Consider the following 23,224-nt stretch of genomic DNA (forward strand, 5'->3'; position numbering starts at 1 on the left):
AGCCATCCCCCATCCATTGGCCTGGGGAGACCCCTGCCCCTCCCATGTCTCTGTCCTCCCTCTGGGCGCCGTGTCTCGCTCACCACAATCCTCTCCGCCACAGCAGCCTTGCAGCAGTGCGGCTCCAGTGTGTCCTGCCCTCTCTGCTGGTGGATGGCGTGCAGGAACACGAGCTGCTGGGCCTCCTCCTGCACCCACCAGGAGTGGGGTTAGGAGAGAGAGAGCCAGTTAGCCAGGGACCTCCCTGCCCCCACACAGCAGCTGCAGGACTCAGGCCTGAATGGGGGATAGTGGGGACCCGCCCATTGTCCAAATCACCCACCACTCCACCACAAGCAGGGTCAGGAACTGGGACAGTGCCTGTGGGGGGAGGAGACCTGGCTGGTGTGTGACAGACACCCCCACCTCTGGGGTCCCAGATCATGGAGGAGAAAGGTCCCCATTAGGGCTGGTGGATCATCAGGGACAAGACCCTCTGCAGGGGGTCAGGTGCTGGGAAGGGGCAGGACAGTCTTGGTTCCAGCACAGCTGGGGAACGTTTGTACCTTTTCTCCGTCTTGGAGCTGCTCTCGGCTGTTATTGAGAGCAGCCTCCTCTGTGGCCACGTCCACCCATTCCTCCTCCTCGTCCCCTGAGTCCCTGGCGGTCCCTGCACCAGGGAGAGAAGGGGACAGGGTGACGCCTGCTGCCACTCGGGGGAAGGACAGGGGCACGCTGGGGCAATGTGTCCCCTTCCCACCTCCGGGACCCAGGGCAGATCGGGCCCCACACTCCCCCGTCTCAGTGATGCCTTCAGCCCCCAACTCCTTCAGGAGCCCATAGCAAAGAGACCCCCCCACGCTGTCCTGGACTCCCTGGGAGGTGCCTCCCCCCAACTGGAGCACCGAGGACCAAAGTGGCAGCATCTAGTGTCAGTGGGCTTCATGTGGCTCAGGCCAGACCCCTGGGCTGGGGATCCGCCCCCATAGCACTGATCGAGGGCCTGGGCCCAGGGTGTTCACAGCCCCGCTCTCACCTCTCCTGAGCCCAGCCTGACTCCTCACCTGGAACAAAGCTGCGGCGCCCATCGGCCTCGCTGCTGCCCGAGTCCCAGGCACTGCTGCTGTCCCATGGGGAGCGGGCCGAGCTGCTGGTGGTGGGACAGGGATCCTCCACCTCCTGCCCTGGGGAGGCTGGAAAGTCCTCAGTGACCGGGCAGGGCGATGCCTCCTGCTGGGAATCAGGGCTGGGCTCCTGGGGCTGCTGCTGCCCACACAACATGTCCCAGAGTCACTCTGCCCAGCTCCCCTCCTGCGCTGGGTCCTGCCTGCCCAGCCGCAGCCTGGCCCAGCTCCATTTCGACCTGGCCTCTCCCACCTCGGCGCCTGCGCTGGGAGAGGGTTTTCTCCGCCAGAAGACTGGGCACTTCCACCTCCTGGCCTGGCCGGGAGCTCCTTCCCCGCCAGTGGGGACGGAGGGGCCGCTCTGCTCCCGGGGAAGATGGCAGCTGCTTCCCTCAGGCTCTGGGGCCACCTGCAGAGCCTTCTTCCTGAACATCCTCAGGAGCCTGGCCACCCTGGAACCGAGCGGGGAGCGGGCGTGAGTCTGGGGTCAAGGCAGCCTCTCACTAACCAGCCTGTTTGGTCCCTCCCCATCCCTGCCCCAGCCAGAGCAGCTCCTCGTCCCCCCACAGGGGTGCATGTAATGCAATCTACACGCACTGGCAGGAGTTCATTGCATGATCTGCTCCCAGCGTTCCCCCTCGTCACCTCTGGGGCTGCAATGCCCAGGGAGTCTCCTCCTTTTCCATCACTGGGCTCAGTCACTTTGGACAAGCAGCTCCCTCCTGCCGTCCCAGGCCACACTCCCCCCCAGGCTAGAGAAGGAACAGAACCCAGGAGTCCGGACTTCTCCTGGGAAACCATTCCCCACGTCAAAGTCCCGAGGCAGAGCAAGGCCAGGGCCCCTGCCGTTCCCATTGATTTCCATGCTCAGCAGCTCACAGGGTCTGGCCCAGCTCAGAGACGCTCAGCCTGGGGAACGGTCTCCCACAAGGGAAGCGTTGGGAGCCCCATTGCTGGGACCTTTCCAAACACACTGGAGACCGCTCTGGAGAAGCCCCTCCCCAGTCTGAGAGCGAGGGGCTCCTGGGGGCGGTTTGCAAATCCAATCTCCTTTGGGAGAGATTCTTTCCCCCTCTTTCTGCCTCTCCCCAGACAGACAGGGGACGCCAACGGGGAACCCTAATGCCACTCACTTGCTCTGCTGACGGAGCGATGGATGGAGGATGTTCAGTATCGTCCCTCGCCCTCCTCCTCACTCCCCAAAGCCAAGGCAGGCTGGAGAGGGTGGTGGTGACCTGAGGAGTTACCCTGCCCAGCCAGCAGGCAGGGTGATAGCACTGGGCGATCGACTGGCTGTGAAAACAAGAGTCTATCTTATTGCCAAGGGACAGAGAAACTCGGCCAGCAGCAGGGGGTGCAGAACACTGGCCTAATGCGGGGGTGACAGCACCTCCGGGATCCTGACATCCCGGCACTTTACACACCTTCCTGGAGCCTCCCAACCCCCCTGGTCTGTAGGGGCTGCTACCCCAACCCTACTGATGGGAAACAGGCCTGGGGTGGGGAAGCTACTGGCTCAGGGTCACACCAAGTGTCAGAGCCAGGGATGGGACCCAGCAGTCCTTATTTCCAGGCCCCTTCACTAACCACTGCTGCACACTCCCTCCCATAGCTGGCAATTACAACCAGGCCTTCATGTCCGGTCCCCCTGCTTTGAGAGGGAGTGTGCTCCGCTGGAGTGACTGGAGCAGGGAACTGGGAGTCAGGACTCCTGGGTTCCATTGCTGGTTTCCTATTGACCTGTGGGACTTTGGGTAAGTTGCTCCCCGCTCTAGGCTCTGTCCCCAGCAGTCAAATGGGGATTTCATACTTTCCCACTATTGGAAAGTGCTGGGAGACTCCCCCAGCAAAAGCTGCTCTGACAGTGCTAAGCAGCATCTGACCATTAGAGGTCAGAGCGCACTGCCCAGGAGGAAGAGTGTTTGGTTCTGGGCTGTTGGAGTACGGGCTTTCAACCATCTGTGCACACATATTATACTAATTGCATCTAGACCACATCTCCCTAGTTTGCTTGTGCGAATGTCCTTATTAACACCAAGATGGATCACATCTACTGTTTACCCACCTCCACTAGGCCCGTAACCCTGCCAAAGAAGGAGCTAGGATTGGGTTGGAATGATTTGTTCTTGACAAGTCCATGCTCACTAGTCCTAAGAACCAAATTGTCCTGTAGGTGCTGACAAACTGATTGTTTAATAAGGAGTTCCAGTATCTTTCCAGGTATGTTAATGGATGGGAAGACGTTCTTTTTCACGTATCAGAGGGGTAGCCGTGTTAGTCTGAATCTGTAAAAAGCAACAGAGGGTCCTGTGGCACCTTTGAGACTAACAGAAGTACTGGGAGCATAAGCTTTCGTGGGTAAGAACCTCACTTGCATCTGAAGAAGTGAGGTTCTTACCCACGAAAGCTTATGCTCCCAGTACTTCTGTTAGTCTCAAAGGTGCCACAGGACCCTCTGTTCTTTTTCAGGGATCTCTGACGAGAACTGGGGCACAGCACTTAGTTTGTTGAGGCCATAAAATGGAGACAGGCACCTCTTCTCTTCTCCCAGCACCCCAGATACCTAAAAGGGTGGGACTCACATCCCTCAATGGTCTTTAAAAAAGACAATGGTTACAATGTGGCCCCAACCATTTCTGGTTTCTGCAGACTAGATGTTTTAGCAAAGTTTAGAATTCCTTGGTGCTCAACACCATGAAACTCCCCTTTCTCCTTTACAAAGGGCTTTAACGCCCCTTATCTCACCCAGGCTCTCGACTGCCCAAAGTTGGAGAATTGTCCCTGTTCCCATTGCAGAGCACTCCCCACGACACACACACAGAGTCCTCCTGGTGGTGGGAGGGGAACAGAGGAAAGGACAAAAGAAGTAAGAGATGAAGAGAAAGGAGGGAGGGATGGAGGAAAAGGTAAAACAAAAAGGACAAACCCTAATGTCCCCAGTGATTCTAAGGGACAAAATCCCAGGTGGGGAATAAAATTCGGCCACCTTAAGCTAGTGTTTTCCATGCCTAGAATTAAGCTGGTGCCAGATGCATCAGACTGAACAGGTTCCAAACCTCTCGGAGGCTCTTACCTTCTAAACAGGGATGTCTGTTTTCTAGTAAAATCAGGAAAAAGAAAGGAGAAAACTCAAAAGAGGTTCCTCCTGGCGCTCATGTACGTGACCCCTAATACTCTCTCAGTCCTCAAAGAGAGACCTCGAGAAGGAGACTTGCTGAAGGAAAGCTACAGGGGACTCTGAGGTTTCCCTGGCCCTGCGCCCCTGTCCTGCCTGGCTGATGTCAGCATCTCTCTGTGAGGTCACCACCTCCCAAGCACCTTTGACCAATAGGCTGAGGCCTGCAAAAGGCCTTTGTGATGTCACTGTCACACCCACCCCTCCCCTGCAGTGCTAATGTTCTGCCGCAGGCCAGACCCTTTGGAGGTTTGAGCTACTCTCTGTGGATCACCCCGCTCAATGAGTGTTCATTCTAGGAAGCAAGCCGGCTAGACAGTAAAACAGCAGAGGCTGCTCCCAATGCTACACTCGGTTTCTCAGAAATGAGTAGACTTTATGGGCAGAAGAGACAGTTAGAGCATCTAATCTGACCCCCTGCATATCACAGGCCTCCTGTCTACCACAATAGCTACTTTTGGGGTAAACACATTCCAGAAAGGCATCTAGTCTTTATTAAATGACATCAAGAGACGGAGAATCCACCACTTTCCTTGGTAGCTTCTTCCTGTGGTCAGTCATCCTCGCTGTTGAATATTTGTGCCTTATTTGTCATAGGAATTTGTCTCTTTTCACCTTCCAGCCATTCCCAAACCTCAGCCAGCATTTGTAGCTGACAAATCTCACGAATTGTCACAGATTGCGGTGTTACTAGAGGAGGTTTTGGAATTAACTGATAAGTCACTGGGACCAGATGGCATTCACCCAAGAGTTCTGAAAGAACTCAGATGTGAAATTGCGGAACTACTAATTATGGTTTGTAACCTGTCCTTTAAATCAGCTTCTGCATCCATGACTGGAAGATAGCTAATGTAACGCCAATATTTAAAAAGGGCACTATTGGTGATCCCGGCAATTACAGACCAGTAAGTCTAATGTCAGTACCGGGCAAATTAGTTGAAACAATTGTAAAGAATAAAATTGTCAGACACATAGAAGAACATAAATTGTTGGGCAAAAGTCAACATAGTTTAGGTAAAGGGAAATCATGTCTTACTAATCTATTAGAGTTCTTTGAAGGGGTCAACAAACATGTGGACAAGGGGGATCCAGTGGACATAGTGTACTTAGATTTCCAGAAAGCCTTTGACAAGGTCCCTCACCAAAGGGTCTTATGTAAATTAAGTTGTCATGGGATAAGAGGGAAGATCCTTTCATGGATTGAGAACTGGTTAAAAGACAGGGAACAAAGGGTAGGAATAAATGGTAAATTTTCAGAATGGAGAGGGGTAACTAGTGGTGTTCCCCAAGGGTCAGTCCTAGGACCAATGCTATTCAACTTATTCATAAATGATCTGGAGAAAGGGGTAAAAAGTGAGGTGGCAAAGTTTGCAGATGATACTAAAGTGCTCAAGATAGTTAAGACCAAAGCAGACTGTGAAGAACTTCAAAAAGATCTCCCAAAACTAAGTGATTGGGCAACAAAATGGCAAACGAAATTTAATGTGGACAACGTAAAGTAATGCACATTGGGAAAAATAACCCCAACTATACATACAATATGATGGGGGCTAATTTAGCTACAATGAATCAGGAAAAAGATCTTGGAGTCATCGTGGATAGTTCTCTGAAGACTTCCACGCAGTGTGCAGTGGCAGTCAAAAAAGCAAACAGGATGTTAGGAATCATTAAAAAGGGGATAGAGAATAAGACGGAGAATATCTTATTGCACTTATATAAATCCATGGTACATCCACATCTTGAATACTGTGTACAGATGTGGTCTCCTCATCTCAAAAAAGATATACTGGCATTAGAAAAGGTTCAGAGAAGGGTAATTAAAATGATTAGAGGTTTGGAAGGGGTCCCATATGAGGAGAGATTAAAGAGGCTAGGACTTTTCAGCTTGGAAAAGAGGAGACTATGGGGGGATATGATAGAGGTGTATGAAATCATGAGTGATGTGAAGAAAGGGAATAAGGAAAAGTTATTTACTTGTTCCCATAATATAAGAACTCCACTAGTAACCTCCCTCCAGCCTGACAGTTCACCTTTCAGTACGACCCGTTGTAGTCTCCCCTTTAACCAATTCCTTATCCACCTTTCAATTTTCATATTGATCCTCATCTTTTCCAATTTAGCTAATAATTCCCCATGTGGAACCGTATCAAATGCCTTACTGAAATCGAGGGAAATTAGATCCACTGCGTTTCCTTTGTCTAAAAAATCTGTGACCTTCTCAAAGAAGGAGATCAGGTTGGTTTGGCACGCTCTACCTTTTGTAAAGCCATGTTGTATTTTGTCCCAATTACCATTGACCTCAATGTCCTTAACTACTTTCTCCTTCAAAACATTTTCTGAGACCTTGCATACTACAGATGTCAAACTAACAGGCCTGTAGTTACCCGGATCACTTTTTTCCCCTTTCTTAAAGCTAGGAACTATGTTAGCAATTCTCCAGTCATACGGAACAACCCCTGAGTTTACTGATTCATTAACATTTTTTGCTAATGGGCTTGCAATTTCATATGCCAGTTCCTTTAATATTCTTGAATGAAGATTATCTGGGACCCCCGATTTAGTCCCATTAAACTGTTCGAGTTTGGCTTCTAACTCAGATGTGGTAATATCTACCTCCATATCCTCATTCCCATTTGTCATCCTACCATTATCTCTAAGCTCCTCATTAGCCTCTTAAAGACTGAGGCAAAGTATTTGTTTAGATATTGGGCCATGCCTAGATTATCCTTAACCTCCACTCCATCCTCAGTGTTTAGCGGTCCCACTTCTTTCTTTGTTTTCTTCTTATTTATATGGCTATAGAACCTTTTACACCTTTTACTATTGGTTTGAATTCCCTTTGCAAGGTCCAACTCTACATGGCTTTCGGCCTTTCTCACTTTGTCCCTACATTTTCTGACCTCAGTAAGGTAGCTTTCCTTGCTGATCACTCCCATCTTCCACACCTTGTAGGCTTTCTGCTTTTTCTTAATCATCTCTCTGAGATGCTTGCTCATCCAACTTGGTCTACAACTCCTGCCTATGAATTTCCCCCCCTTTCTTGGGATGCAGGCTTCTGAGAGTTTCTGCAACTTTGACTTGAAGTAATTCCAGGCCTTCTCCACCTTTAGATCCACAAGTTCTTCAGTCCAATCCACTTCCCTATCTAATTTCCTTAATTTTTTAAAGTTAGCCCTTTTGAAATCAAAAACCCTAGTCACAGATCTATTTTTGTTTACCCTTCCATTTTGTTTAAACTGAATTAGCTCATGATCGCTCAAACCAAGGCTGTCCCCTACAACCATTTCTTCTAAGAGATCCTCACTACCCACACCAAATCTAAAATGGCATCCCCTCTTGTTGGTTCTTCAACTACTTGGTGAAGGAATCCATCAGCTATCACATCTAGGAAAATCTGAGCCCTATTATATTACTAGCACTTGTCCTCCAGTCTATATCTGGGAAGTTAAAGTCTCCCATGATCACACAATTCCCATTAGTATTTACTTCATTAAAAACATTAAAGAGGTCTCAATCCCTATCCAAATCAGACTCCTGGTTCTAACAGACAGCAAACCCCCCAAAGACAGGGATAGAGCCCAGGAATCGAGATGGTGGGGAAATTTCATTGAAACCGTTTCTGTCCGAAAATCCCATTCAAACTAAACCAGTTTGTTTCTTGAAATCATATCAAGTGGCATGAAAATTCTTTGCAAAAATATTTTGTTGCAAAACAAAAGCGTCTTCTGTGTCACAAAAAGAACAGGAGTACGTGTTTGTCTCGTCGCACACAAAGAGGAGACACTTAGATCTCAAAAATTAGATAAGATGTTTCAGTCTGAGCTAAGTAGTTGCTGCTCTTAACAATTGCAACATAATAAAATACAAATAAAATAGACTATTTCAGCCATTCTATTATGTCCTAATCTGATCTGAGTAAACGTGATAGGACACCTCATCTTATGCACTGCTCCTAGTGACACTCTCCAATAGATCCCCATCCTCCACCTGTCGGGAGGTAGGTAGGAGCGGATTGTTATCCCTACTTGAAAGAGGGAGAAGCTAAGGCTGAGAAAGGAGAATTGACTTGTCTTAGGTCACACAGCCAGTCCGTGGCAGAGTTGGGAATAGGACCCAAGAGCCCTGATTTTCAAACTAACCATCGGATCTTGAATTTCAGACATTGAATGACCTGAATAAAGTGTTCTCAAGTGAGTTCCAGACCAGCAAGAGTTCATAGTAATTATTCAGCAAGTATTTTAGGAGAACTGGAATGGTAGAGAAAATAATGAACTGCAGAGAAGCAGCAAAATTTGTCGAACATATGACTGGTTATGACTATTTACTTGGTCTTAAAAGAAAACAACAGGGACCTGAGTCTCCTCCCTGTCAATAACCCCCTGCTCAGCCAATCAGGGTAGCGACCGAGGGGCGGGAGGATGAGGGTTCTCACCAGAGAGCCCAAAGGATGGCCCAGGTCACCGCTGGGGATCACTGTCTGAGCACTATTTCAACGCCACATTTTTCGGTGGACCTCCCACAATGGGAGTTGTAGAGCACCCCCCACGACACACACACCCCCCTCCTGGTGGTGGGAGGGGAACGGGGAAAGGACAAAAGAAGTAAGAGATGAAGAGAAAGGAGGGAGGGATGGATGGAGGAAAAGGTAAAAGAAAAAGGACAAACCCTAATATCCCCAGTGATTCTAAGGGACAAAATCCCAGGTGGGGAATAAAATTCGGCCACCTTAAGCTAGTGTTTTCCATGCCTAAAATTCAGCTGGCGCCAGATGCGTCAGACTGAACAGGTTCCAAACCTCTCGGAGGCTCTTACCTTCTAAACAGGGACGTCAATTTTCTAGTGAAATCAGGAAAAAGAAAGGAGAAAACTCAAAAGAGGTTCCTCCTGGCGCTCACGTACCTGAACCCAAATACTCTCTCAGACCTCAAAGAGAGACCTCGAGAAGGAGACTTGCTGAAGCAAAGCCACAGGGGTCTCTGAGGTTTCCCTGGCCCTGCGCCCCATCCTGCCTGGCTGATGTCAGCATCCCTCTGTGAGGTCACCACCTCCCCTGCACCTTTGACCAATAGGCTGAGGTCCTGCAAAAGACCTTTGTGATGTCACTGCCACACCCACCCCTCCCCTGCAGTGTTAATGTCCTGCCACAGGCCAGACCCTTTGGAGGTTTGAGCTACTCCCTGTGGATCACCCCGCTCAATGAGTGTTCATTCTAGGAAGCAAGCCGGCTAGACAGTAAAACAGCAGAGGCTGCTCCCAATGCTACACTCGGTTTCTCAGAAATGAGTAGACTTTATGGCCGGAAGAGACAGTTAGAGCGTCTAATCTGACCCCTTGCATATCACAGGCCTCCTGTCTACCACAATAGCTACTTTTGGGGCAAACACATTCCGGAAAGGCATCTAGTCTTTATTAATGACATCAAGAGATGGAGAATCCACCACTTTCCTTGGTAGCTTCTTCCTGTGGTCAATCATCCTCGCTGTTGAATATTTGTGCCTTATTTGTCATAGGGATTTGTCTCTTTTCACCTTCCAGCCATTGGGTCTTGTTCTGCCTTTCTCTGCTAGACTAGAGAGCCCTTTAATACCCAGTATTTTCTCTCCATTAAGGCACTTCAACACTTCAATGAAGTCCCCTTCAATCTTCTTTTGATAAGCTAAACAGGTTAAGCTCTTTCAATAGCTCACTAGAAGGCATTTTTCTCCAGCCCTCAGAACATTTCATGGCTCTTTGCTGCCCCAGCTCCAATTTCTAGGACCATCTTTTTCAAAGGAAGACACCAAGACTGGAGGCAGTATTCCAATAGCAGTCTCACTGCTGCTGTGTCACCTCCCTATCCTACTCACGGCTCTGCTCCTACGTCTAATGATGGCTTTAGCCCTGTTCACCACAGCATCACACTGGGAGCTCATGTTGAGTGGCTTCTCCAATCTGGCCCCTATATCCTTTTCAGAGTCACTGCTTTCCTGGATACACGTCCCCATTCTGGAGGTGTGGCCGGCGTGCCTTGTGGCTACGTATAGGACCTTGCATTGGGCTCTGCTCAAACTTGTTTTCTTTGAATGGGTCCAGCTGGCCGAATGAGCCAGATCGCTCTGTATCACTGCCCTCTCGCCATCAGGAATTACCACTCTGCCTGTATTTTGTCACCCCCCAATCTTATCCGCAGTGATTCTATGTTTTCTCCCAATTCATTGATAACAATTATTTTAAAAAATTAGTCCTTGAGAGCTTCTTCAGACCCTTAGTACCCAGGACCTGCTCCCCACATCACAGTGAGAAATGTTGTCCAGCCCTGCTGGTACATAGGGGATAAGCACAGAACAAACGTACCTTTAGGAGCTGTGTTATCCATAGGCTCTGAACAACATGTGGGGGTCAGCAGATTACAAACGCACGACAGACCTGTAGTGTAGACAGGTCCCAACTGTGTCTCGGTTTCCCACCCTGTAAAATGGGGAGAACAAACAAAACCTTGATTAGCTCCATTTGATAGCTGGGGAAACCGAGGCACCCAGCGGTGCAGAGACTCGCTCATGGTCCCAAAGCCAGGAATAGAAAACAGCAGATCTGATAGCCAGGCCTGGGACCTAACCCTGGTTTTCCTGGCCTTGCTGCTCTAAGTTTAGTCACAGCCTCCATGTCTTTTCCCCCGTGTCCCTTAACCCCACGTCACTGCAGAAGAGAGATTTTCTGGTAGCCAGCTGGCTCTCCTGCATGTGGATGTCGTTCCAAAAGACGTGCTCTGGCTCAGTCCCATGCTATGGTTGGCTGAAGGAACCACTTGGTCACATTCTAGCCCTGAGTTATACAGGAGGGGCGACTAGATGCACATAATGGTCCTTTCTGACCTGAACCTCTATCAATCGCTACATTTTCTGCTGTTAGGAAGAAAACTCTGGACCTATTTTCTCTCATTCACTTTCAGTCGGAATAATTTCAATCCAGGCCAAAGGATTTCCTCTTCCATTGTGTCTTCAGCACCTTTGGGAGCAACCAGTTACTGTTACCCACAGGTTTCCAGTTTCAACCTGTCCCTGGCTGAGATGGCTAGGAAAGGGGTTGGAGCTCAACTGCACCTAGCCCAGGTGATGCAGCTCTCTAGGGCGAAGGGAAGAAGTGTGGGGGTCACGTGACAAGATGCAGCCTGTGACTAGGACCCAGGCCTGCTGAGAGATAGAAGGGCAGCCTGTGCTCAGCCAGGAGAGAGACCCCAAGGGAAGCAGGCATGGGAGGGGCTTGGAGAGTCCTTCAAAGGTCAGGGACAAGCTGGGAAGGGGCCAGGCTGAGCACTAAGGACAAGGCCCTAGGAGGGAAAGACAGGGCAGTTTAGGAGATGGGGCAGATAGTCCAGTTGGTTTCGGCTCCCAGGACCAGACACCCAGAGGTGAAGGTGATTGTCGGGGCTTCTGTCCTTCTTCCCCCGTGTAGATTTGATAGTGGAGAAGACTGATGCCGTAAGGGGGGGTGCTGTCAGCAGGATCGAGAGCTCGTCATCCATGTTCTCTGGGCAGGCCTTGCTCAGAGCCTGCCAGCGGAGGGAGACCAGGGGTCAGGAGCCTGCATTAGCACCGGTGTGCCATTGACCAAGAGCTGGCTGAGGTAAGCCCCGCCTGGCCGGAGCTCGCACCCAGAAACCCTGCCCCAGGTCAGAACCCCCTCCCACACCCAAATTCCCTCCCAGACCTCACACCCGGCACCCCAACCCCCTGCCCCAGGTCGGAACCCCCTCCTGTACCCTAATCCCTCCCAGACCCCACACCCCCACCCCAATCCCCTACCCCAGCCCTGAGCCCCCTCCCGCACCCAAACTCCCTCCCAGTCTCTGCACCCCAACCCTCTGCCCCAGCCCGGATCCCCCTCTGGCACCCCCAAACCCCTAATCTCCAGCCCAATCCCAGAGCCCACATCCCCACCGGAGCCCTCACCCCTCCCTGCACTCCAACCCCCAGCTCCAGCCCAGTGAAAGTGAGTGAGGGTGTGAGAGCGAGCGACTGAGGGAGGTGGGCTGGGCTGGAGTGAGTGGGGGTGGGGCCGTAGAGAAGGTCATGAAAGGGGTTGGATCAAGGGCGTTTGGTTTTGTGCAAGTAGAAAGTTGGCAACCCTACTTAAGGACCTTTGAAAAGCAGCCTCCTTAGCACCGCTCCTGATACCAGGGGCCAAGGCGCCCCCGGACATGAGAACCACAATAGGCCAGAGCAAAACGCTGCGTTAGAAATCGGAGCTCAGGCTGCCAAGCGAACGATAGCTGACAGACAGGGGATGTGGGAATTAAGGTTGTGCCTTCAGCCAGCAACTGGTGTTCATCCGTTTGCACCACACACACACCTGTAGGCAGGGCCACTATTTCCTTGTCTGTCTGCCTGTTTAGCGTCTCTCGGTCCTTACTGTGCCCATCACCGTGGTGTCTGAGTGGCAAACCAAGGGTTTGACGTGTGCATATGAAACTGCCTGACTGGAAGGACGTGGTTTGGTGTGGATCAGTGACTGCTGGGGCGATTGGTGGCAGAAGGCTCTGAGGGCCTGGCTCATTCCGACCTGGCTCATTCCAATGGCTTCTACAGCTGAGAGCAGCCCAGTCTCCTGCCTGGGTCCGACGCAAACCAGGAAGTACAGGACCACGGTTAATAAGAACAGCTCAAAAGATCATTTTCGCTGACCCAGCCCTGCACAGATTTCCAGCTTAGGTTTGCATTTTCAGCAAAAGTTCTTCTTGATTATTTTCTCCCAACCCCCTTCTGCCTCCATAATAGCCAGCCACCCCGTCAGTCGCATCCTGGGGCGCTCCAGGGACAGCGTATGTGCGTGTATGTGTACGTCTGTATATATATGAATGTGTACATGTGCGTATGTATGTGTGTACGTGTATGTGCACATGAGTGTGTGCACATGTGAGTGTGCGTGTGTATGTGTGTACATGTACCCCAGTCAGATGTATACATCTGGATTTCCTTTGAAAGAAGTTTCAAATTGAGCTGATCAAGTGCAATGGCAAAGCACCCAATTCCTCTGCCCCCCCCAAATGCCTTCGCTGCTTTAATGTACAACCTGCTCCGCTGGCACCTCTGACTCCTGAAAGCCCTAATGCTCCCGGGGAGCAGGCCGTGCCCTGCCCTGCCCTGGCTGCCCCGGGTGTTACCTCGGAGGGAATCGTTCCAGATTCCAATGAGTGGCAGGTCCAGGGAAGAGCCTTATCTGGCGGGAGGCTGTACCAGACCCGCCTGACCCAGGCAGGCTCCCAGGTATTCTCTGCTCGGGGCTGATAGGGCTTCTTAGCAGTTTCTCTCCAAACAAATTCCAGTTCAAGACACCTGAGAGCTCCACAGCAGGGCAGCATCCCCAGAGCGCAGCAGGGCGGGGGTTAGGGGGAGCAGTCGGTAGCAGCACCTGCCCCTCGTACGGCAGGAGCGAGAAGTGCCAGCCTCTCTGAACAGAGCAGCAGTGTTCAGCCTGGGCCAGACGTGCTGCAGTGATGGGTAAGAGCTGGCTCGGAGAGCCAGAGGGTCTGTGGGGCAGCTCTGGGCCCTTCTGCTCCGCACTAGGGCCGGGTGGGCGTGTTCAGCTGGGATTGGAACCCACCAGCACTTGTGGGTATGAATGCGGGGCTGGAACGCAATGTGGGGCTCTCCCACCTCGCCCGGGGGTGACTGGGGGGAAGGGCAGAGAGACACCTGGGCTGAGACTCAGAGGAGCAGAGACCCCAGCTCCAGGGAGACAGTCACTCCTGCCCAGCCGGGTTAAATTGCCCAGCTGTGTGACAGCCCCCCCATCCCCGAGGGGTTCCCCCCCCCCGGTATGTCACAGCAGGGTAATGTGCGTACTGAACGGCAGGGGTTGCCAGAGACTGGCTGGGAGAGGCCTTTGGGGATGGAGGAAGCAGCACTAAGATACATGCCAACCTCCCTACAGAGGAGGGGCCGTGCCCCGCAGGTGTGGGGTAGGGAGCTGGGACACTGCACGGTGGGCCATTACTGGCCCAGGCCCTTCCTAGCTGGAGGCCGAGGCATTTCCTTCAGGTCACCTTCCACTGCAGCTTGGCCACGGGCCCCCATAGCCACTAGCCCAGCCAGGGATCCCAAGTGGGGATTGTCACGGCTGGCTCCTCCCTGCCGCCAGCAGCTCTTCACTGCCAGGGAATTCCTGAAATCCTGTGCGCCCCTCCCCCACCCACCTCCTGGGGCTGTGAGTGCCCCCCCGGACAGCCCCCCCCCAGAGCTCTGAGTGCCCCTGGCCAGTCCCTCCCCTCAGCCCCCCCCCCCACTTCCTGGGGCTCTGAGTGCCCTCAGCCAGTCCCCCTCCCACACCCCGGGGCTGAGTGACCTTGGCCAACCCCCGTCCCTTCAGGAGGAACTCCCAGTACCCACCCAGCCCCCACACCTCAGGGTTCCCCTCCCTGCGGCGCTGTGGCCATACCCCCACCAGGGCCGGCTTTAGGCCAATTCAACCAATTCCCCTGAATCCGGCCCCGGGCCCAAGCCCCGGTACGGTGTACCGGCAAGAGCCGGTGCGCTGTACCAGGGTGGCTCGGCTTCCCCAGGGGGCAATTTAAAGGACCTAGGGCTCCCAGCAGGGGCCGGAGCCCCAGGCCCTTTAAGTTGCCACCAGCCCCCCACTGCTGGAGCCCTGGGGTAGGGCTGCGGGGCTCTGGGGGCTATTTAAAAAGTCCGGGGCTCCCGCTGCCTCTACCAACCCGGCCCTTTAAATAGCCACTGGAGCCCCGCTGCTTCCCCAGAGCTCCCGCGGCTATTTAAAGGGCCGGGGCGGTAGAAGCAGGGGAGCCCTGGGCCCTTTAAATAGCCCCCAGAGCCCTGGGATAGCGGGGGGCTCGGGGGCTATTTAAAGGGCCGGGGCTCCAGCTGCCTCTGCTGCACCCCGTCCCCGCACCAGCCCGCACCCCCTGCCCTGCCCGCAGCCAGCCCCGTCTCCAGCCAGCCCTGCACCCCCTGTCTGCAGCCAGCCCCTGCTGCACCCCTGCCCTACCTCCAGCCCCGCCACCCCTGTTCTGCCCGCACCAGCCTGCCCCCCTGCCCTGCCTGCAGCCAGCCCTGCACCCCCTGCCCACAGCCAGCCTCTGCCGCACCCCCTGCCCTGTCTCCAGGCAACCCCTGCCGCACCCCCCTGCGGCCCTGCCCAAAGCCAGCCAGCCCCACACACCCCTGTCTCCAGCCAGCCCCGCACCCCTTGCCCTGCCTGCAGCCAGCCCCATGTCCACTGGTGCCCTGCAGTTCCCAGGGCAGTAACCCTGCACACCTGCTTCAATGAGGGGGGCAGGGAGCAGCTGGGACCCACACATGTGCACACCACTAGGGTGACCAGACAGCAAGTGTGAAAAATCGGGACAGGGGGTGGGGGATAATAGGATCCTATAAGAAAAAGACCCAAAAATCGGGACTGTCCCTATAAAATCAGGACATCTGGTCACCCTAGCACACCCCCAGGGAGTGGCGGTGACCCAGACACGTGAAATGGAGCTCATTAATAACCCATCAACAGCATATATGATGCAATGTACAGAATATATCATTTTATTATTTATATAGTTATGGAAAGTAAATAATACATGGAAGAAATGAAAGGCTTTTTTTTACATTATTTTTTTTGTTAGTCATCCCTGCCGGGGCCCCACCAAAAATGTTCGAATTGGGCCCCGCCCTTCCTAAAGCCGGCCCTGCTGGAGAGAACAGGAGGATTCAGTCAGCAGGGGCTGCTGATCCGTCCCATTCACCAGGGCTGCCATCCTGCGGCTTCAGCATTAGTGGCTGGGGTGACTTGAGGAAAGGTCTCAACATCCCCACATCCCACTTCACTGCTGCCAGAATCCCTCCTGCCCCCCCGCTACAGTCCCCTCCCTACCCAACCTGGGTGGGGCTGGAGGAGAGGGGTCTGAGAACTTGAGCTGTGGATTGGAGGTGGAACAGCTGTCAGGGGCACTGAGGGGGAGGTGGCAGGAGCTCCCCGTACAAGGAGGGGGGTTGCCACTGGAGGTCACTAGGAAGGACAACAAGACTCCATCCTGGGGGCCAGGAGGGGGAATCCATCCCTCAGAGGTGGGCAGGGGCTGGGTGGAAATGCTGCTGGTTCCAGGGGCCGTTAATCCCCCCTGATTCCTCGGAGGCGTCTGAGTCTCAGACAGGTTCTCGTTCCCTTGCAGCAGGAGGACGTCACGGCCAATGTGATGCGCCAGCTCCGTATCATGCGGCACTTGCGCCAGGTGCCCGAGGCGCTGCAGGGCCTGTGCCTCTGAGGCCACCAGCAACTCCCGCTCCCTGCTGCAGGTACTGCTCTGGCTCTCTGTAAATGGGGAGCTAGGGGAAGGGGAAATGGAGCCCCCTGGCACTCACAGAAAGCTGATTACAGAATGAGCCCGAACTGAGAGGCACCCTATCCGCCCCCCTAAAGAGCCAGACTTCAGTGGTGATACACCCCAGCTGGGGTAGCAACAGGATTGAGAACGAGGTAGGAAGTTCAGAGCAGCAAGGAAAGCCTGGAGGGGAACTTGAGAAGAGAGGTTGGAAAAGTGCAGCAAAGAGAAAGGTGCAGACCTAGCTGTTGGGTCCAGGGCCCTGAGCTGCTATCAATGTCAGGGTGGGACTGGGTTCCCCTACCGGCCCCAGAGGAGGCGGCGTGCACGCACCTGGAGAGGGTTCCCAAGCCCAGCAAGGGGGCTACAGGCTGAGCAAGTGCCCCAGCGATGGCAGAAGGACTTCTGTCTGTGGAAAGACCTCTTTGGACTTTTAGTGTGAGGCAAGCTGGGCCCCAGAAGGGTGGACTAAAGGTGGTGACCTGGCCGGAGTTACCAGGCAGAGAAACTGCCGAGGTGCTGGAGCGACCATGGATGGGGGACTGTGATGGGGGACCCAGCGAGAGGGCTGTGATGCCATGCCTGGCTGCCGGGGGTACCTAACGATGAGTAGATTCATTTATGATTAGCATAGTTGGCAGGATTGAGTTCCCCCTGTGATCCGTGAGGGAAGTCTTGGTTGCTGAAGGAATCATAGAATATCAGGGTTGGAAGGGACCTCCGGAAGTCATCTAGTCCAATCCCCTGCTCAAAGCAGGACCAATCCCCAGACAGTTTTTTGCCCTGATCCCTAAATGGCCCCCTCAAGGATTGAGCTCACAACCCCGGGTTTAGCAGGCCAATGCTCAAACCACTGAGCTATCCCTCCCCCAAGAAGGTGTATCAAGGGACCAAGCTGGTCCACACTGGGGAAGAAGGACAGAAGCCCCGACAATCACCTTCACCTCTGGGTGTCTGGTCCTGGGAGCTGAAACCAACTGGACTATCTGCCCCATCTCCTAAACTGCCCTGTCTTTCCCTCCTAGGGCCTTGTCCTTAGTGCTCAGCCTGGCCCCTTCCCAGCTTGTCCCTGACCTTTAAAGGACGCTCCAAGCCCCTCCCATGCCTGCTTCCCTTGGGGTCTCTCTCCTGGCTGAGCACAGGCTGCCCTTCTATCTCTCAGCAGGCCTGGGTCCTAGTCACAGGCTGCGTCTTGTCACGTGACCCCCGCACTTATTCCCTTCACCCTAGGGAGCTGCATCACCTGGGCCAGGTGCAGTTGAGCTCCAACCCCTTTCCTGGCCATCTCACCCAGGGACAGGTTGAAACTGGTAACCTGTGGGTAACAGTAACTCTTTGCTCGCAAAGGTGCTGAAGACACAATGGAAGAGGAAATCCTTTGGCCTGGATTGAAATTATTCTGACTGAAAGTGAATGAGAGAAAATAGGTCCAGAGTTCTCTTCCTAGCAGCAGAAAATGTAGCGATTGATAGAGGTTCAGGTCAGAAAGGACCATTATGTGCATCTAGTCGCCCCTCCTGTACAACTCAGGGCCTAGTGGTTCCTTCAGCCAACCATAGCATGGGACTGAGCCAGAGCACGTCTTTTGGAATGAAATCCACATGCAGGAGAGCCAGCTGGCTACCAGAAAATCTCTCTTCTGCAGTGACGTGGGGTTAAGGGACATGGCGGAAAAGACATGGCGGCTGTGACTAAGCTTAGAGCAGGGTGGGGAACCGAGACACAGTTGGGACCTGTCTACACTACAGGTCTGTCGTGCATTTGTAATCTGCTGACCCCCACATGTTGTTCAGAGCCTATGGACAACACAGCTCCTAAAGTGTGTTTGTTCTCTGCTTATCCCGTATGTACCAGCAGGGCTGGACAGCATTTCTCACTGTGCTGTGGGGAGCAGGTCCTGGGTACTAAGGGTCTGAAGAAGCTCTCAAGGACTAATTTTTTAAAATAATTATCATCAATGAATTGGGAGAAAACATAGAATCACTGCGGATAAGATTGGGGGGTGACAAAATACAGGCAGAGTGGTAATTCCTGATGGGGAGAGGGCAGTGATACAGAGCGATCTGGCTCATTTGGCCAGCTGGACCCATTCAAAGAAAACAAGTTTGAGCAGAGCCCAATGCAAGGTCCTATACGTAGCCACAAGGCACGCCGGCCACACCTCCAGAATGGGGACGTGTATCCAGGAAAGCAGTGACTCTGAAAAGGATTTAGGGGCCAGAGTGGAGAAGCCACTCAACATGAGCTCCCAGTGTGATGCTGTGGTGAACAGGGCTAAAGCCATCATTAGACGTAGGAGCAGAGCCGTGAGTAGGATAGGGAGGTGACAGCAGCAGCAGTGAGACTCCTATTGGAATACTGCCTCCAGTCTTGGTGTCCTCCTTTGAAAAAGATGGTCCTAGAAATTGGAGCTGGGGCAGCAAAGAGCCATGAAATGTTCTGAGGGCTGGAGAAAAATGCCTTCTAGTGAGCTATTGAAAGAGCTCAACCTGTTTAGCTTATCAAAAGAAGATTGAAAGGTGACTTCACTGAAGTGTTGAAATGCCTTAATGGAGAGAAAATACTGGGTATTAAAGGGCTCTTTAATCGAGCAGAGAAAGGCAGAACAAGACCCAATGGCTGGAAGGTGAAAAGAGACAAATTCCTATGACAAATAAGGCACAAATATTCAACAGCGAGGATGATTGACCACAGGAAGAAGCTACCATGGAAAGTAGTGGATTCTGCATCTCTTGATGTCATTTAATAAAGACTAGATGCCTTTCCGGAATGTGTTTGCCCCAAAAGTAGCTATTGTGGTAGACAGGAGGCCTGTGATATAGAGGGGGTCAGATTAGATGCTCTAACGGTCTCTGCTGCCCATAAAGTCTACTCATTTCTGAGAAACCGAGTGTAGCATTGGGAGCAGCCTCTGCTTATTAAACAATCAGTTTGTCAGCAGCTGCAGGACAATTTGGTTCTTAGGACTAGTGAGCATGGACTTGTCAAGAACAAATCATTCCAGACCAATCCTAGCTCCTTCTTTGGCAGGGTTAGGGGCCTAGTGGAGGTGGGTAAACAGTAGATGTGATCTATCTTGGTGTTAATAAGGCTTTTGACACAGTCCCATAGGACATTCTCACAAGCAAACAGATGCTGCTTAGCACTGTCAGAGCAGCTTTTGCTGGGGGATTCTCCCAGCACTTTCCAATAGTGGGAAAGTATGAAATCCCCATTTGACTGCTGGGGACAGAGCCTAGAGGGGGCAGCAACTTACCCCAAGTCCCACAGGTCAATAGGAAACCAGCAATGGAACCCAGGAGTCCTGACTCCTAGTTCCCTGCTCCAATCACTCCAGCGGAGCACACTCCCTCTCAAAGCAGGGGGACCGGACATGAGGGCCTGGTTGTAATTGCCAGCTGTGGGAGGGAGTGTGCAGCAGTGGTTAGTGAAGGGGCCTGGAAATAAGGACTGCTGGGTCTATTGGAGAGTGTCACTAGGAGCAGTGCATAAGATGAGGTGTCCTATCATGTTTACTCAGATCAGATTAGGACATAATAGAATGGCTGAAATAGTTTATTTTATTTGTATTGTATTATTTTGCAATTGTTAAGAGCAGCAACTACTCAGCTCAGACTGAAGCATCTTATCTAATTTTTGAGATCTAAGTGTCTCCTCTTTGAGTGCCACGAGACAAGTTAACACATTGTGACAAAGAATTTTCATTGCCACTTGTTATGATTTCAAGAAACAAACTGGTTTAGTTTGAATAGGATTTTCGGTCAGAAACGGTTTCAATGAAATTTCCCCACCATCTCGATTCCTGGGCTCTATCTCTGCCTTTCGGGGGGGTGAGAGGGGGGGTTTGCTGTCTGTTAGAACAAGAGTCTGATTTGGTTAGGGATAGAGACCTCTTCAATGATTTTAATGAAGTAAATACTAATGGGAATTGTGTGATCATGGGAGACTTTAACTTCCCAGATATAGACTGGAGGACAAGTGCTAGTAATATAATAGGGCTCAGATTTTCCTAGATGTGATAGCTGATGGATTCCTTCACCAAGTAGTTGCTGAACCAACAAGAGGGGATGCCATTTTAGATTTGGTGTTGGTGAGTAGTGAGGATCTCTTAGAAGAAATGGTTGTAGGGGACAGCCTTGGTTTGAGCGATCATGAGCTAATTCAGTTTAAACTAAATGGTAGGGTAAACAAAAATAGATCTGTGACTAGGGTTTTTTTTTTTCAAAAGGGCTAACTTTAAAAAATTAAGGAAATTAGTTAGGGAAGTGGATTGGACTGAAGAACTTGTGGAACAGATGGATCAGACTGAACAGGTTCCAAACCTCTCGGAGGCTCTGACCTTCTAAACAGGGACGTCTGTTTTGTAGTAAAATCAGGAAAAAGAAAGGAGAAAACTCAAAAGAGGTTCCTCCTGGCGCTCACGTACATGACCCCTAATACTCTCTCAGCCCTCAAAGAGAGACCTCGAGAAGGAGACTTGCTGAAGGAAAGCTACAGGGGACTCAGAGGTTTCCCTGGTCCTGCGCCCCTGTCCTGCCTGGTGATGTCAGCATCTCTCTGTGAGGTCACCACCTCCCAAGCACCTTTGACCAATAGGCTGAGGCCTGCAAAAGGCCTTTGTGATGTCACTGTCACACCCACCCCTCCCCTGCAGTGCTAATGTTCTGCCGCAGGCCAGACCCTTTGGAGGTTTGAGCTACTCTCTGTGGATCACCTCACTCAATGAGTGTTCATTCTAGGAAGCAAGCCGGCTAGACAGTAAAACAGCAGAGGCTGCTCCCAATGCTACACTCGGTTTCTCAGAAATGAGTAGACTTTATGGGCAGAAGAGACAGTTAGAGCATCTAATCTGACCCCCTGCATATCACAGGCCTTTCTGCACCATATGGGGCAGGCAGAGCTCTGCCTGGGCGCAGGGGGAATGGGATGGGGGTAGATCAAGGAAAGGGGGGAGGGGAATGGGTGTGAGGGAAAGAGTTCCTGTCCCAGATGAAGGAATTTGGGGGCAGAGGAAAGGACCCTGCCCCACAGAGAGGGGAGAGGGTTTCTGTGAGTGCCAGGGGGCTCCATTTCCCCTTCCACTAGCGCCCCATTTACAGAGAGCCAGAGCAGTACCTGCAGCAGGGAGCGGGAGTTGCTGGTGGCCTCAGAGGCACAGGCCCTGCAGCGCCTCGGGCACCTGGCGCAAGTGCCGCATGATACGGAGCTGGCGCATCACATTGGCCGTGACGTCCTCCTGCTGCAAGGGAACGAGAACCTCTCTGAGACTCAGACGTCTCCGAGGAATCAGGGGGGATTAACGACCCCTGGAACCAGCAGCATTTCCACCCAGCCCCTGCCCACCTCTGAGGGATGGATTCCCCCTCCTGACTCCCAGGATGGAGTCTTGTTGTCCTTCCTAGTGACCTCCAGTGGCAACCCCCCTCCTTGTACGGGGAGCTCCTGCCACTTCCCCGTCAGTGCCCCTGACAGCCGTTCCACCTCCAATCCACAGCTCAAGTTCTCAGACCCCTCTCCTCCAGCCCCACCCAGGTTGGGTAGGGAGGGGACTGTAGCGGGGGGGCAGGAGGGATTCTGGCAGCAGTGAAGTGGGATGTGGGGAGGTTGAGACCTTTCCCCAAGTCACCCCAGCCACTAATGCTGAAGCCGCAGGATGGCAGCCCTGGTGAATGGGACGGATCGGCAGCCCCTGCTGACTAGGGTTACCATACGTCCGGTTTTTCCCGGACATGTCCTGCTTTTCGGCAATCAAACGCCCGTCCGGGGGGAATTGCCGAAAATCCAAACATGTCCGGGAAAATGCCGGCCGGGCACTTCCCCTCCCGCGGCTGCTCTGCTCCGCTCCTCCCCGCTCAGACTTTAAGAGCCGAGCTGCCCGAGCCAGCGCTACCGGCTTCGGGCAGCCCCCCCCTGCCTCCGAACCCCCAGCCGCCGGCCAGACACTTCCCTTCCCGGGCTCCAGCTGAGCTGCTCCGCTCCTCCCTTCTCAGACTTTAAGAGCCGAGCTGCCCGAGCCAGCGCTACTGGCTTCGGGCAGGCCCCCCTGCCTCCGGACCCCGAGCCACGGGCCAGGCACTTCCCTTCCCGGGCTCCAGCTGTGCTGGGGAAGCGCCGGCCGGGGGCGCAGGGTCTGGGGGCTGCCCGGCAAACCGTGAAGCCGGTAGCGCTGGGGCAGCCCTTTCCCCATGGCTGGGAGTGGGAGGGAGGAGGGGGCTGAGTTAGGGCGGGGAAGGGGCGGAGTTGGGGCGGGGCTAGGGGGTGGGGAAATGGGCGGGGCCAGGGCCCGTGGAGGGTCCTCTTTTTTTATTTATTAGACATGGTAACCCTACTGCTGACTGAATCCTCCTGTTCTCTCCAGAACGGGTCCAGCCTTGCCAGCAGCAGGACAAGCGTCCCCTGCCCATGTGCCTCAGCCCTGCCTGGTCAGATGCCATCACCCGTCAGTCCTTGGCTTCCCAGGCTGCCAGTGATGGGAGCAACTCTGGGTGGTGGCTCGGGTGACACAGACACCAGACCACTAGGAATTGGGTGCGGCCCTGTGGGACAGGAGAGTCTCGCAGAGGGCACTTGGGGGACTCTCCTGCCCTTCCCAAGAGCGATAGCACCCTGTCCTAAGAACGTAAGTCTGGGATGAGGCAAAGCTTG

The 23,224-nt window shown here is 53.0% G+C and overlaps 1 long non-coding RNA gene across 1 annotated transcript; it reads right to left on the bottom strand.

Annotated features, from left to right (window-relative positions):
* Window positions 1-1,048: 1,048 nt before the first annotated feature.
* Window positions 1,049-10,735, bottom strand: LOC135978249 (uncharacterized). Its single transcript, XR_010595679.1, has 3 exons — window positions 10,612-10,735; window positions 2,237-2,396; window positions 1,049-1,555 (listed from the first exon to the last, which is right to left on the bottom strand). It is a non-coding gene; the product is annotated as an uncharacterized LOC135978249 (long non-coding RNA).
* Between the last annotated feature and the right edge of the window lie 12,489 nt (window positions 10,736-23,224).

Source organism: Chrysemys picta, unplaced genomic scaffold, assembly GCF_011386835.1.
Source record: "Chrysemys picta bellii isolate R12L10 unplaced genomic scaffold, ASM1138683v2 scaf182, whole genome shotgun sequence".
Classification (NCBI taxonomy): Eukaryota; Metazoa; Chordata; order Testudines; family Emydidae; genus Chrysemys; species Chrysemys picta.